Source organism: Triturus cristatus, chromosome 6, assembly GCF_964204655.1.
Source record: "Triturus cristatus chromosome 6, aTriCri1.1, whole genome shotgun sequence".
NCBI classification, from domain to species: Eukaryota; Metazoa; Chordata; class Amphibia; order Caudata; family Salamandridae; genus Triturus; species Triturus cristatus.
Window position 1 is genome coordinate 764,718,857 of NC_140589.1, and position 15,393 is coordinate 764,734,249.

The following is a 15,393-nucleotide window of genomic DNA, read 5'->3' on the forward strand; positions in this document are numbered from 1 at the left end:
CCAGCAAATGCATGGTCCGAAGGCCAACACAGAGACGCAGGATATCAGGGTACAAATGATAATCAGAAACAAAGTGAGGGGGGGCGTGGCTAGACGCCCAAGGAGTATGGACGCGTCTGCGTGAGGCTCCCGGTCCCGGAGCGGAGAAGTCCGTTTCCACGATGATTTCCTGAGAGGCAGCTGGCAATATTTAATATCGGAAGTGCTCCTGCATCGCGCACAGTGTTTTACGAACAGATTTGAGCTGATTTGTTTTACCTTCATCAGGTAATGAGTGTTTGCTCGTCTCAGCTGCAGCGCGGCCGCCATTTTGAATTTCGGCGGAATGGCCTCTCCCTTCATGAGCTTCTTCCACAAAGCATTCTAAAGACATGATTCTAGTGGCAATTGATGTCTCCTTTACCCATGATGCCTGCAAGACCGGTTTTCCAAGTTTTTCTTTGTTGCTGTCTCTGTTTTTACCTCAGCCTGCATGAATACTAGCAGTGGCCGCCATTTTAGGTGACGACTCGCCTCATCGCTCTCTCCTGATGTATTTTTGCTGCCCAATTCTGGTTTGGCGCCTGGCTGGATCTGCATAGCCGTGCTTTGGGTCCACGAAAGTTCCTAGCTACTACTCTCCAGTACCACTTTTTTCATGGATTGCAGCTTCCAATAACCTTATTGGCAAATAAGTTTTGGTCTGCTTTATTCGCCCTCGCTACCACCCTGCTTGCTGACTCACGACCAGCTAATGCGCACCATATTCGGTGGTTTCTTCTTTTTATTGCGCCTTGCTACTAGTCCTACTAGCTGATGGGTAGGACGCGGGGCGCTCATACCAGTCCGCCCCTGCCGCCGCGTTCATTTGTCAAAAACTCTACTTTATTCTCACAACTTTCCAAGCTGGAAGATTCGCAGTTGCCTGAGGAAGGGGCTGAGCATTCGATGATGGATCCTGCACCGGCTACAACTGCGAAGTCGAACGTGAAGAGGCTAAAAAAAGACCCTCCCTCACCTCCCAAAACATCCCCGGATATCTCCATGGAACTTTTGCTACATGAGATAAGGGCTCTTAGACCCTTTATGGAGGAAACAAATTCCACATTACAAGCCCTCTCTGACAAATGGGGGCAACTCGACACAAGGCTTACAGCGGTTGAACATAATGTTGCCACCCTTAGTGACACTACTAAGACTGTTCCTGTCTTGCACTCGCAAATTATTACCCTCCAGAAACAAGTCGAAGACCTTGAAAATCGCAATCGGAGGAATAACCTCCGCATTTTTGGCCTGGGGGAGGGACTTGAAGGGAGCGACCCTATTGCGTTCTTTAAGACCTTCCTCCCTAAAGTCCTTCACCTGTCGGACGGAACTATGCTCAACATTCAACGAGCCCACAGGCTAGGGCGTGTTCCCTCTGCTGGCTCCTCTCCCCAACGACCGAGGGGTGTCATCATCTATTTCTTAGAATACACAGATTTGCTAAAGGTGTTGGCGGCGGCCAAAGCTCTTCAACGTGTCACATGGTCAGGTTCCACGTTGTTCTTTGCGCAGGATTACTCTAAGGCCACTGCCGACAGGCGTAAAGCTTTCCTGAATCTCCGACCTGTTCTTCGTTCTATGGGGGCTAGATTTGGCCTCTTTCACCCTTGTCTTTTCAAGGTCACGTACAATAATAGGACTACGACTTACGAAGATCCTGGGCGCCTGCAGAGCTTTATCGACTCACACAGGATGGATGCCACCACCTCTTCGGAAGCTTCCTCCTCACATGTTGCTTAATCGTTACTAAATATTTTTGTCTTTCTATCATTTTTCCAGCTCCACAGTCTCTCCAATTGCTAGTTGAAGTTATTCCCATTTTATTCTATATAGTAGTGCTAGTTATTTGTGATGTTTTTCACTGCATTAAGGGTTCTGCATTTTTACAGTATTGTTCTTTTATATTTTTCTTTTTTTTTTTTTAGGCTCGTATTTTCTTGGTGCTTGTCTTTTACAGTTGCCTCTTGAGATTAATTTTTGTCATATGTTCTTGTTTCACAGTTATGATGTCCTCTTATGCGGTCTTCCCTGTTCCCCACCGGATCCTCCCTGGACGTGTGTCTGCTCCATGTGGTTTCACCCACCCTCCCACCCATTCTCTCCTTTTGTAGGTATGTTTTACATTTTGTTGTGCGTCTTCTTTGGTGTACTGTTTTTGTTTCGGTGTTCTGCTCTTTCATGTGTATCTCATTGCCTTTATGGTATCCCTATTGCTCCGACTTCCTTTCTCCTACTTATTTTTATCCTCTTCTCTATGCTTGCTTTGTCTTTTTCTTCTATCTCTCTCTTCAATCAAAAGATTTCTTTTGTGCCATGCATCTTTTCCATTTTCTACGGATTTTGTACTGCACTGACTTTATGCTTTCGAATTGCATTCTGTATGACTTATGATTGCTTATGTCTTTGAAACTAGTTACATGGAACGTTAGGGGTTTACACTCTCCCATTAAGCGGCAAATGATCTTGACCCATCTGGCCAAATTAAATGCGGACATTGTTTTTTTACAAGAGACCCACCTCTCCGCTGATGAATCGTTAAAGTTGAAAAGGGGCTGGGTAGGGGAGGTCTTCTTCTCTCCTGGGGATGGCAAACGGAATGGGGTGATGATTCTTTGCCGCAAATCTCTCCCGCTTACATTATTGACTCAGAACTCAGATGTTAACGGACGATGGTTAAATGTCAAACTGTCCTTTAAAGGGGTTCCTGTGTCTCTGTTTAATGTATACGCCCCAACTTGCGGAGAACCATCTTTTTGGTCCACTTTATGTTTAAAACGTTTTTATTGAGACAAAACAAACCATGGGGGAGGGGGACAGGAGGCAGGATACGTGGAATACAGTCAAAGAAGAAGGGATGCATCTCCAGAGGGTTGGCAATAGGTGAAGCGTTGGCTCAGAGGGAAGAACACAGTAAATGAACGCTAGAATTACTAGCTGTGGAATCCCCCGCGCGTATCCGACACCCAAAAGCAGAGCAATAAAACCCCCCCCAATCAACCCCTCAACAGAACACAGTCCCCCCCCTCCCATCCCCCATCCTCCCAGTACAAAAACAACAACACTCCCCCCTCCCCCCGTCCTATGGTCCCGCAGCAAAGTAGCCCTAACCAGGAAGCCCCGCACAGCCCCCCCCCCCCCCGCCGGGGGTCCCCATCTCACATGTAAGCTAGTCCGCCGGGGTCACCGGCGGCCGCAGCCTGAGAAGCCTAAGATACCTCGGGCAGGTGAGCTCCCGGAATTCAGTGGACAGCAGCGCTAGAAAGGGTTGCCATAGCTCCTCAAATTGGTCTATCTCCCCCGCAACCGTAAGCGACAGCTTCTCCATCCCCAGCACATGCCAGAGTCTGTGCAACCAACCGGTGATGGAGGGGGCGGTGGATGTGCGCCAGTGGATCAGAATGTTCTGAACCGCAGACCCCAGCGCTATCGCAATCTGCCTACCCCTGCGGGACTTCAGTGGGTACATTAGGTCATTGGGGAGGCCCAGCAGGACATACGCCGGGAGGCGCGGCAGCTCTATGCCAAAGTGCTCATCCACCTCGTCCAGAACTTCCTTCCAGTAGGCGGTCAGCACTGGGCAATCCCATAGGATGTGTGTAAGGGTACCTTCCTGCCCGCAGCTCCGCCAGCACCCCTTGTCAGTGTGTCTATGCATTTCATACAGTCTCTCCGGGGTGTAGTACCAGTATGTGGATACTTTAGTGAAGGTTTCCGTAAGGCCCGTGTGGTATGCAGAGTGCCGCGCCCGATACGCAATTTTGTCCCATTCCTTGTGGCTGAGTGTCCTACCCAATTCCCTGTGCCAACGCTCCCTCCCCGGATTGTAGTAGTGAAACGGCGGGGGTTGTAGGTGTTTGTACAGATCAGTGATCAGTTTAGCGTCGGAGGTCCGAGTAGCCAACCACCGCTCATACGGTGTAATTGGACGGGCAGCGGCGGCACGCACCTGAGGCTGGAGGGCCCAATGCCGAACTTGCATGTAGCGCAATCTGTCCAGCTCCGTCAGGCCGAACTCCTGGCGGAGTTGCTGAAAAGGAACCACTCCTTCCGGGCCATAGATCTGGAAGAGTGCCCTGCAGCCCGCCTGCACCCAGTGGGAGAAAACCCCCGGCTCCATCCCAGGGGAGAAGTCCGGGTTGCCCGCAATGGGCGTGAGCGGCGAAGGGAAGGTGGTAAGGCCCCGGGCCTCACAGACCGCGTCCCACACACGCAGGGGGGCCCGCGTAACAAAGGAAGCGTAAAGATTAGCGGGGCGGTGCGCGCGGCGCAGGAATGGAACCTCTTGTAAGGTGCGGCCCGCCACTGCCTGGTCTTGGAAGAGCCAATGTTTGTCGGACTCCCACCTGCTCCACTCCACCAGATAGCGGAGCTGTGCCGCCTGAAAGTACTTACGGAGGTCCGGAATGCCGAGACCCCCCGCTTCCGGAGCAAGCGTGGAGAGGACCCTCTTCATGCGTGGCCTGCGGCCCTGCCAGACAAAGCGGGAGATGTCAGCCTGCATTTGTCGTATCCATCCCACCGGGGGTTGGAGTGGAAGGGCCCGGAAAAGATATAGTATCTGGGGCAGCACCGTCATTTTGACCGCCGCGATTCGCCCCAGCCAGGACAGCAGGCCCTTGTTCCAGCGGCCAAGCTCGTCCTTGATCTTCCTGCTGAGGGAGGCATAATTGGCCGTAACCATCTCCGACAGTGTAGGCGCCAGCAGAATCCCCAGATACGGCACCGTGGACGAGGACCACTGCATGGGGAAGAGCCGTTGAAGATCCCTCCTGGTTTCCGCAGCCAGGGACACGTCCAGTGCCATCGACTTGCTCATATTCATTTTGAAGCCGGCCACCCCCGCGAAGGCGTCCAGCTCTCGGAGGCAAGTAGGCAGCGACCTCCTAGGGTCGTCCAAAGTCAGCAGGACATCGTCCGCATAGAGACTGACGGTGTGGACGTACTGGCCCATCCGGACCCCGACAGCATCCGGATTGTCACGAATCCTCTGAGCAAACGGCTCCATGTAGAGGGCAAACAGGAGCGGCGAGAGAGGGCAGCCCTGCCGCGTGCCGCGCTCGATGGCAAAGCTACCAGAGCTACACCCGTTTACCCGCACCGACGCTGAAGGATGCTTATAGCAATTAAATACCATGGTGCGGAACTTATCGCCGATTCCCAGTTTCTTAAGGACCCGCTCAAGATACGGCCAGTGAACTCTGTCGAAGGCCTTCTCTGCATCAACGGACAACAACATCCGCTCCCCCGAGATCCTTGAGGCCTTCTCCAGAACATGTGTCACCCTCTTGGTGTTGTCAACCGTCTGTCTACCGGGCACAAAACCAGCCTGGTCCGCCTCCACCAGGTCGGGGAGGTGTGGACCCAGCCTGGCTGCGAGAATCCCCGTGTACAACTTGAGGTCGACATTTAGGAGAGAGATGGGCCGGTATGAGCCGCAAAGGGCCCGGTCCTTCCCAGGCTTCGGGATTACCGCGACCGTCGCCCTCAGGAGATCCGGAGGGATGGCTCCCGGTGCGGAGAAAGAGTTAAACAGCCGCGTAAGGACAGGGGCCACGGCCGTGCAAAAAGTCTTGTAGAATAGCGACGTGAACCCGTCCGGGCCCGGGGCCTTGCCATGTTTCAGCCGCGCAATAGCTGAAATCACTTCCTCCACATGGATGTCCCGCTCCAGGTGGTCAGCCTGAGCCGGGTCCAGTACCGGGAGGGTCACCGACTCCAAATAGCTATCGGTCTCCCGTGGCGGGGAGGGCTCCTCAGCATACAGCGCCTCGTAGAAGCCGCGGAAAGACTCCGCTACCTCCGCGTCCCCGGAGACAACCCCCCCGTCCGCGCCCACCAATTCTTTCACGACGCTGCGCTGTTGCGCGACCCGGAGCCGGTGTGCTAGGAGCTTGCCACATCTGTCCCCCCCAGTGTAGTAGGCATGTTTCAAACGTAAGGCGGCGTACTCCGCCCTATCAAGATCCAGAGCCGAGAGGAGCTTCCTCGCTGCCTTCAACTGCCTCCAGACCCTCGGCGCTCCCGTACGGCGGTGGACCTGCTCAAGCTCCCGAACTTGAGCCGTCAACTCATCCCTCTTCAGTTGTCGCTCCTTATTCTCGGCTGCAGAGATAGAGATGAATTCCCCCCGTAGGACGGCCTTCAATGCCGCCCACTGTGTCGCCTGCGAGGTGTCAGTGTTGCTATTGTGAGTGAGATAGTCCTGTATGACCTCCCCGATGCGTTGCACCACCGATTTTTTGTGTAGAAGTGTGTCCCGGAGGCGCCACACCCCCCGAGAGGGGGAGGCCGCCGGCCACTGGAAAACGCCGATAACTGGAGAGTGGTCAGACAGGGTCAGGACCCCGATGTCCGCCGCCGTGGCAGCGGCACGCATCGGTCCACTCACCAGGAGGTAGTCCAGCCGTGAGTAAGTGCGGTGTGCGTGCGAGAAGAAAGAGTAGTCCCTATCCGTGGGGTGCAGGGAGCGCCAGAGATCATGCAAGTCCATGTCCGCAATTCGGGCCTTCCCAGCCTGGGACAGTTCCCCCGTCTGCGGGAAGCGCTGCGCCGATCTGTCCATCCCAGAGTCAAAGACAATGTTGAGGTCTCCGCCCAAGATAACGTGTCGGTCCGGGGAAGCAGTGACATCCACCAGCGCGGAGTCTAGGAAGCGCTCCTGGTGCTCGTTTGGGCTATAAACGGAGCCAACCGTAAATGCTATGCCCCCCAGGCTCATGCGATACGCAAGGAGCCTCCCCTTCTGTTCAGCACACTTATGCAACACCTCCCCCCGAAAGGAGCTCGCTAGGAGAATGGCTACCCCTGCCGTCTTGTTCGCTGCCGAGGAAAAGAACTGGGTGGGGAACTTAGCAGAGCGCATCCTGTGGCAGTCTCGGGGCAATAAGTGTGTCTCCTGCAAAAGGCAAATGTCCGCCTGCGTCCCCTCCAGCAACGACAGGATCGCCCTGCGCTTCACCGGGTTATTCAGACCCTGAACATTAAGGGTCACTACCTTTAGGCCCGGCATTCCTCGCAGGGATCGGGAGCGCCATGCAATGGGTAGGGAATCAGCGGGTGGGGCGCGCGGGGCCGCAGCGCGGGGCAAGCCAAGACAAAGCGGGCAAAGACAACATCGGACGGGACCTTCCCAACCCCAAAACAACCCCCTCCCCCACCCAAAACACAACCTTGGCAACTAGCCATCCCCAAACTCAAACACCCCATAGTCTCAGTCAAGCCCCAAAACGGGCAAGTCCGTAGAAAATAGCAAAGTGGACGTCCAGCCACTCACCTCCGCCCGCTCCCCCCCAACCCCCCCGCCCCGTGCCAAGCATGTTAAGAAGCTAAAGACATCTCCCCCCGGAGTGTATGTTAGGCCGTCAAGGCCACGCTAGAGGAGCCGATCGAGTCCCCGGCCGCCGCCCTCAGGGCGTCTGCCATGTCCGCCCTAATGGTAGGGGAGTCCGGGCGCCCTGCACTGGTCGCTGAGCGCCGCCTCGATGACCTCCGCCGATTCCGTCCCTCCGAGGACCTCCACGACGGCGTAGCTCCCTCTTCCTCCGCTGCCGTGAGCCCCAGGACACCACAAATGTCTTGCAAGGAGCGTAGCTGATGCAATACCCCGTTCCACCGAAAAATCAAGCGGAAGGGGTGACCCCAAGAGTACGGCGTCTCATGCTCGCGCAAAAAGTCAGTGGCAATCCTAAAGGACCTGCGTTTCTGTAGAGTGATGGCAGAGAGGTCCTGGTACAGCGCCACCGGCCGATCCCGAAAGGTCAGGGGCTGTTTCCTGCGGGCTTCAGCCATGATACGCTCCTTTAGTGGAAAGTCGGGCAGGAAGGCCAGAATGTCCGGTGGGGGTGCCGATGGCTGGCGCTGGCGGCCAACCCTATGCGCCCTGTCGATGCTGATGGGAAAGTCCGCGGCCTCCCCCAGGATTTCTCGGAACAGGGCCCGCAGATAGCCCCCCAGATCGGACCCCTCATCCGCAGTCGGCACGCCACGCACTCGGATGTTGTTCCTCCGAGATCTGTTCTCGAGGTCCTCAGAGTGGGCCTGGAGCTCCACACACTGTTCCCGGAGGCGAAGAACGTCCTGCTGGAGGTGGACTATCTCCTCCGCTCGCTGTTGGCCCTCCGTCTCCACCGCCTCCACACGCTCACCTAGGCCCTCCACCTCTCTGCGCACTTCTCGGACCTCGCTGGCCACCTCCCGCTTCAGTGTCTGGAAGTCCTCCCTGAGGGAGCTAAACAGTTCCTCCATGAAGGCCCTCGTGACGGGTGGCTCCCCTCCAGTCACATCCGCCGGAGCCCGGGAGGGCCCCGGCGAGGGCTGTGTCCTGTCCCGCAAGTGCTGGGCCCTGCCAAGCATGTCCGGCAGAGTACGGTCCCCTTTCTTCGGGCCTCCTTTCCCAGCCATCGTCAGCTCCGCAGTCGGGCCCCGATCCAGGCGCCCCAGAGATGCTCAGCCGCCGGCAAGCACTCGGGCCGGGGGATCCCCCACAAGTGAGGTCGCTGCGTCACAGGTGACAAAATGGCGGCCGAGCCCGGTCACCGTCAGCCGCAAGAGCTAGCGTGAGACAACCAAGGGGGCCGCAGCGAGGGGGTCCCAACAGCTCATCCCTCCGGTAGTCAAGACAGCAATATCGGGAGGTCGTGTGCAGCCAGCATCCAGGGCTCAGCGGAGGTCGCCACCACTGCTCCTTCGGGGACAAAATGGCGGCCGGGCGGAGCAAGCCACACCGACTAGGCCCGGCGACACCCCCGGGGCCTCCGAGGTGCCCCGCCGTGAAATAAGTTCCACCACCGGCCCCCGTTAGTCACGCACAGGGGGCCAGATGATCCGACCCCAACAAGGAGTCCGCCGTACCTCGGCTAGGGGTCAGGGCCTCCGCAGTGCCAGGTGTCGCCGTCACCAGTCCGAGTGCCGGGGCACCCGTCCCAAGCCCTCCACACCGTCGGGCCCCTTCCCGCCAGGCTCCTTCAGTCACCGTCGAGCGGCGGGCCAGATCCCCTCCAGACCGCAGCTTTCAGCACCAGGCCCAACCGAGGCGCCCGGACAGCTCTCCAATACGCTCCGCCCCTCGGGCTCACCGCCGTCGTCCCCTGATCTCAGACGAACTTTTGGGGGGGTTCCCCCGGGGCGATCCGGACCAAAACAGCACCGATGTGTGCCCCTGATGCTCCGCCACGCTCCTCTCCCGCGCTGAGCCTCAGCGGGGGGAGAAAAGCATAACAAAAAGGCTTTAGCTTGGCCGGGCCGGAGGAGCTACGGGAGGAAGCGTCCGCTCACCCCGCCATCTTGGCCACGCCCCCTTTGGTCCACTTTAGCTGCTCAGATTGCCCTGGGTTTAGAGGACAATTTTATTTTTGCTGGTGACTGTAATCAAGTTTTTGACCCCTTCATTGATAGGAGCTCCAAGGTTCCTTATATTCCCAACAAACCTCAGAAATCATTTGTACGAGTTATTTCCCAGCACCAACTCTTTGACGCCTGGCGTCTCTGTAACCCAACCACCAGAGAGTACACTTTTTATTCCCCCTCACATCACACTCAATCGAGAATTGACTACATTTTTGTTTCTCACTCTATCTCACAAACCCTTATACACGCAGAAATTGGCCCTATTTTGTTATCTGATCATGCCCCTGTGTCAATTGGTCTCGAAATTCTCCCTCAAGCCACAGGTCCTAAGAGGTGGCGCTTTAATAATACCCTCCTTCTGGACCCGAAATTTACCGCTGCTTTTACTACTTTTTTTAAAGAGTTTTTTGTATTTAATACTGACCCATCCATGCCCTTCTCAACCATTTGGGATGCTTTCAAAGCCTCAGCGAGAGATTTCGTGATTGGCTTTGTTGCTAAGAGGCGGAAACTCTCCCGCAAATTTACTGCTGACCTTTTACGGGACATCAAAGCATTGGAACACTCCTTTTACACTTCGCATTCGAGCCATTCCCTCACGGCCCTCATTAACGCCAAATTAGCATTTAACAAGAAATCTACGGAAGATGCTTCTTTGTACTTGTTGAAGTCCAGTGCTAAATTTTATGGGGGCAAAAACAAGGCAGGGAAGATATTAGCTAACTACCTGAAAGTTAAACAGAATAGACTTAATATCGAGTCCATATATGATGACTGCCTGGATTTAAAATTTAAAGATTCGGATATTCTGAACGAATTCTCCCTATTTTATAAATCCCTCTATACCTCAGAATCGCAGCCCTCTGATGGCTCTCTTTCCCAGTTTTTTTCAACACTTCAGACTCCTCCCTGTCATCAGCCGGATCTCAGTCTCCTGGAGTCCGATCTAACTCACCAAGAACTGTCAGCAGCACTCCAACTGCTCAAGAAAGATAAGGCGCCGGGGCCTGATGGCTTCACAGTAGAGTTCTTCCAGCACTTTTCTAAGCTCCTGTTACCCAAGTTGCACTCCCTTATAGCTTCCTTTAACACACTGGGTTGTTCTTCAGGTTCCTTTTCGGAGGCACACATATGCCTGATACCGAAGGAAGGAAAAGACCATAGACACTGCAAAAATTATAGGCCTATTTCTTTGGTCAATATAGATTATAAGATTTTCTCAAAAGCCTTAGCCATACGTCTTGACTCCTACTTGCCTGACTTACTAGAAGCGGAACAATCAGGCTTTGTCAAGGGCAGATTTATCACGGACAATACCAGACTTCTTTTCGATGTCTTGACCAAATCCTCGTCCCTGAAGCATCCCCTGGCAGCAATAGCGCTTGATGCCGAGAAGGCGTTTGATAGGGTTGAATGGAAGTATTTGTTTTATACTCTTCGTTGGTTTGGTTTCGGTCCCAAGTTTGTGTCCTTGATTTCTCTCCTTTATTCCAACCCGCGTGCGGCTATTTGTGCCAACGGTCTGATTTCCCCATTTTTCGAATTGGGCAGGGGAGTTCGTCAGGGCTGCCCTCTTTCTCCTTTTCTTTTTAATTTGGCTTTGGAGCCCTTTCTCTCTAAGCTTCGTCAGAATCCAAATTTATTCGGCTTTCAATCAACGAGCATCCACCTTAAATTAGCTGCCTATGCAGATGACATTTTACTTTTTATGTCCAACCCTAGTGTTTCTGTTCCTGCCTTTTTGGCGGATGTACAGGCATATTCTAACATCTCTGGCTATAAATTGAATAGCGATAAATGTGAGATTCTCCCCCTAACCAAGTACACATTTAAAGCAGATTTCAGCGCCTCAAATTTTACGTGGAGCCCCTCTCATATTAAATACTTGGGCATGTATATTACTCACTCAATATCTGACACATTAGCGCTATGTTTAAATAAATGTACACAAAAAATTACTGACTTAACGGCCAAGTGGCATCCACTATACCTATCGTGGTGGGGTCGGTTAGACACCATAAAGATGATGCTTGCACCCATTGTACTATACACCATATCCAACATTCCAGTCCCCATCCCGGCCAAATTCTTTAAAAAAATTAATTCCACCCTTTCTTCCTTCTTGTGGAATTCAAAGCGGCCTCGTATGTCATTAGCTAAATTAATTCGCCCAAAGGCTGAGGGAGGAGTTAATTTTCCTGATTTCCAGGTTTATCAAAAAGCTTTCCTTCTACGACAAGCCTCACTCTGGTTGCTTGACCCCCTGAAGAACTGTCCTCTATGGTTTAGGATAGAGCGTCTTTTCCTTTCTCCTTTCTCCTTTTCTGAATACCTTTCATTTTCACGCAAACCGCAGGCGGTGTCCTCTCCTATAATTAAATTGACTTCCAAGCTCCTGCTGTCCTCACCTTCTCCTCCCCCAGATTCGATTGACTACTTCCTAAATTCAACAATTTGGCATAATAAAGACTTGGTTGTCCGTGGTAAACCATTCTTCTGGAAGACCTGGCGTCGAAAGGGTTTAATATGGGTACACCAACTTTTCTCAGATTCAAATTTTATGTCCTTTCACTCACTCAAACAGCGTTTTGACTTGCCTGCCTCATTCACACATAAATATCCTTTACTCAAGTTGGCTGTGATGGATAGGTTTGATCACCTATCTGCTTTGCCTCAGGTCCCCACATCCCAGACTTCTTTCTCACAACTCTCCTCCTTACTTAAGTCTAAACCCTCGGCTTCTAACATATATAAACACTTGCAAGGGGCAGACGTTCTTAGACAGAAATCTAAGGTGGAGGATGCTTGGGAGCGCGATCTTCAACTTACATGGCCACTATCTCTTTGGAATAATATCTGGCTCAAGTTGCGTAAATCCTCCAGGGCAGCAAATCTCACACAAACGCTATTTTTTGTATATAATCGTATTTTACTTACGCCAAGTGCTTTGAGCAGAAGATTCGCATCTACTCCAGATACGTGTTGGTCATGCTCGTCCCCAAACGCTGACATATTTCATGCGCTATTTCTATGCCCACTTGTGCAAAGCTTTTGGGAGCGAATTTGGTCCCAAATAAATTTAATTTTTGACACTACATTTCCCTTTTCTATCCCTCATATTTTCTTGGGGAGTCTTTCACCATGCTGGGAGAATGTCCCAGGCAATACTAAAATTGTTGATTTGCTGTTAGCGGCTGCGTTTCAGCAGATCACGGTTAATTGGAAAGACTCTACAAAAATTTCTTACAAGGCGTGGTGGTACGTAGTTTGCCATAATCACAGGCTGGACACCTCCTTTGTATATCCAATGCAGTTGGCAACGAAGCGTCTGGACCTGCGGTCCCCTGTTACACTGTACCTCGACTTGTGTGCTAAAAAATCCTCTCAGCTAAAGCCGTCCCAACCAGAGGTCTTAAAGCCCCCATGAACCCCTTATGCGTTCCCAGATTTATTTCCAAATTTTTAATACTGTTTTGAGCCATTTTCTCTGCATCACTAGCCTATCTTCTACTCATGAGTTTGTTTTTAAGCAGTATAAGTCTATTGTAATGTGATGGCATGAAATTATCGCTTTCTTTTTGTTCTATGTCAATGGATTACCTTGATATGTATTTATTGTTATTGCTTGCATTATGGATACCTCTGTTTGTCTCAATAAAATTCTTCTTTCAAACTTAAAAAAAGAAACAAAGTGAGACTGGTAAGACAGGGCAGAAACAGTCAAACACAGGAAAGAAGGCACAATACTGCAAAAGTATCACCAGGAATCCATATTCTTCTCAGGTTCTCAAAGAAAGGTTCACCAATATAGGCCACTTGAATGGGACGAAGGAGCTTCCAGTAAGAGCATTTGATAGCACGCTTCCTGAAGAAATACCATAGAGCCTCAAATAGAGTTTGCCGTAATACTGACAGTGTGCCCGCTCTATTTAGAGTCAGTGCATCCTCATGGTTCTTCCGATGCTACCCCAGCTTGCTCCTCCAGAGGAAACCTTAGATCGAAGACCTCGACGGACTTGGGGCTGTTGGTCGAAGTATATCATAGGGCGGAAGGTTTGTTTTATTTACTGTTCTCTTTGTGACCGCCAGGAAAAGCCTGGCAGTCCTAAAGAGAAAAAAGTATATAAGACCAGATACTCTGGGAGAAGACTTCCAGGGTGCTGTGGCCATTGGTTTTTGTTTTGCTAAAGCAAACTCCCGCTTTTAAAGTTTGTCGTTTAAAAAAAAAAACATTTGATGAATGGCCATATGAAACATGGAAGGCTCTCAGCAAACTTCAAATGCCTTCAGAGGAGCCGCTGTTGTGACGAATGCTCTGATGGCATAAGTACCTTTGCCAGACAGGGGGAGAGCTCTAGATATGGTGAGCTTTAGTGTGCCAGGTTATATCTGCTCTCCTGGGTGGACAGCCGGCCACCCTAATGAAGCCCTTAAGCTATCATCTCTCCTCCCAGCTCACATCTACACCAGGTGAGACTGATAGTAACAAAGAACAGGTATGAACTAGCTGCAGCACAATGCAGGTAAGGGCAGTTAAAGCCCTCCTGAAGCTGTCTGCCAGAGGAGTACCTGGAAATTCCATGGAGCAGCTTATAGACAGAGCTAAACTTTAGCATTAAATTTGGAATAGTCCTATTTCAGAACTTGGTGGTAAACTATCCAAAGGAGAACAGGGCATGCATGAAGGGATAACAAGTGGTCAAAGTATAATTAGATTCACTGTAGATCTGCTTCCCGTTCTACGTTTCAGAGAAGGCCTACTAACACCAAAATGCACAGCCCACAGTAGCAGGGAAGGGTTTTCTGGTACATAATCTAGACTGGCTCTGATTTCAGAGGGGATTAGGAAAGCTTGTGAATGAACATTTGAGCATGGCAAAGGTTCCAAAGTAGTGCCCATGATTTAGGCTGGGTGGTCTTCATGGACCCCCATGGGTCCTCGGACCACAGGTTAACAACCACTGATCTAGGCAATGGTGCACCCTCAACATGTGTGACACTAGAGTCCTCTTCAGGCAGGTGAAATGATTTTGTAATCTAAAATAAAGCATGTCTTATTTTCTTCATTTAGATCGACTTGTGACCTGAGTTCAGAGCAGTTTAAATCCCAGTTATGTCAGGAAGGCTCTATGAACCCAGGAGGCTTATGATAAATGAAGGGCAGGTCGTGTCCTGGCTTTCCAGTAGACATTTGCATCTGTCAAAAACATTACCTCATTCTGTTTTTTAAAATATAGTATTAGAGGTTGGAATTGTGAAACTAGATAGGAGCAGTTCAATTTTAAAGCCCATGTTTTCTTTCCAATGGTCTTGAACGGTTAAAAAAAGAGAAACTTCCGCCCAAGGCGTGGAGTGGAGGCAACTGGGGTGAAAGATTGTTTAAGAGGCCTGGAGCAGACACAGGAGGGGGCACAGCTCTAACCCAAGTACATCTGGAGGCGGTGTACAGTGTTAGACAAGCACAATAATTCTATTTATATATTGAGAGTAGAAGGACTGTGGTTTGTAACCTTCATTGCATGTGCATTTTGTCATCTCTTGTTTAAACATTTGATGGTGCAAACAAATATTTTGAGTTGGAGTTGACTGTTCAATACCAAATTTTCACGACTTCCAGCTCTCCCAGGTGGCTCCTTACCATGAGTTACTCGTTTAGCCTGTGGTGGCATTTTATTCGACAACGTTTTGTTTTCTTACTCTTGTGGTTTTAATATTTGCATTGTTAACTTGGCCCTTAATTAGTGGAGTGTGAAATGTGTGTAATTATGAGAAAATTACTTGAAATAAAGCATAATTATGCAAAATGTAAATCTGGTATTTGGCGCTATATTTTAACACAAATTGCATCCTTTTGTCCATGTAAGTATGAAAGGCCACCGACTTTATGTGGTTCACTTTTCTAGTTTTGTAGTTCAGGCGAGTAGGCCCTGAATTCTGCCATCAAGCCTTTTTCTGCTTCTGCCTCTGAAATGCTCCAGCTTGGACCTGCATCCGTGTCCATGAACTTTGTCTTACTCCCTGCGC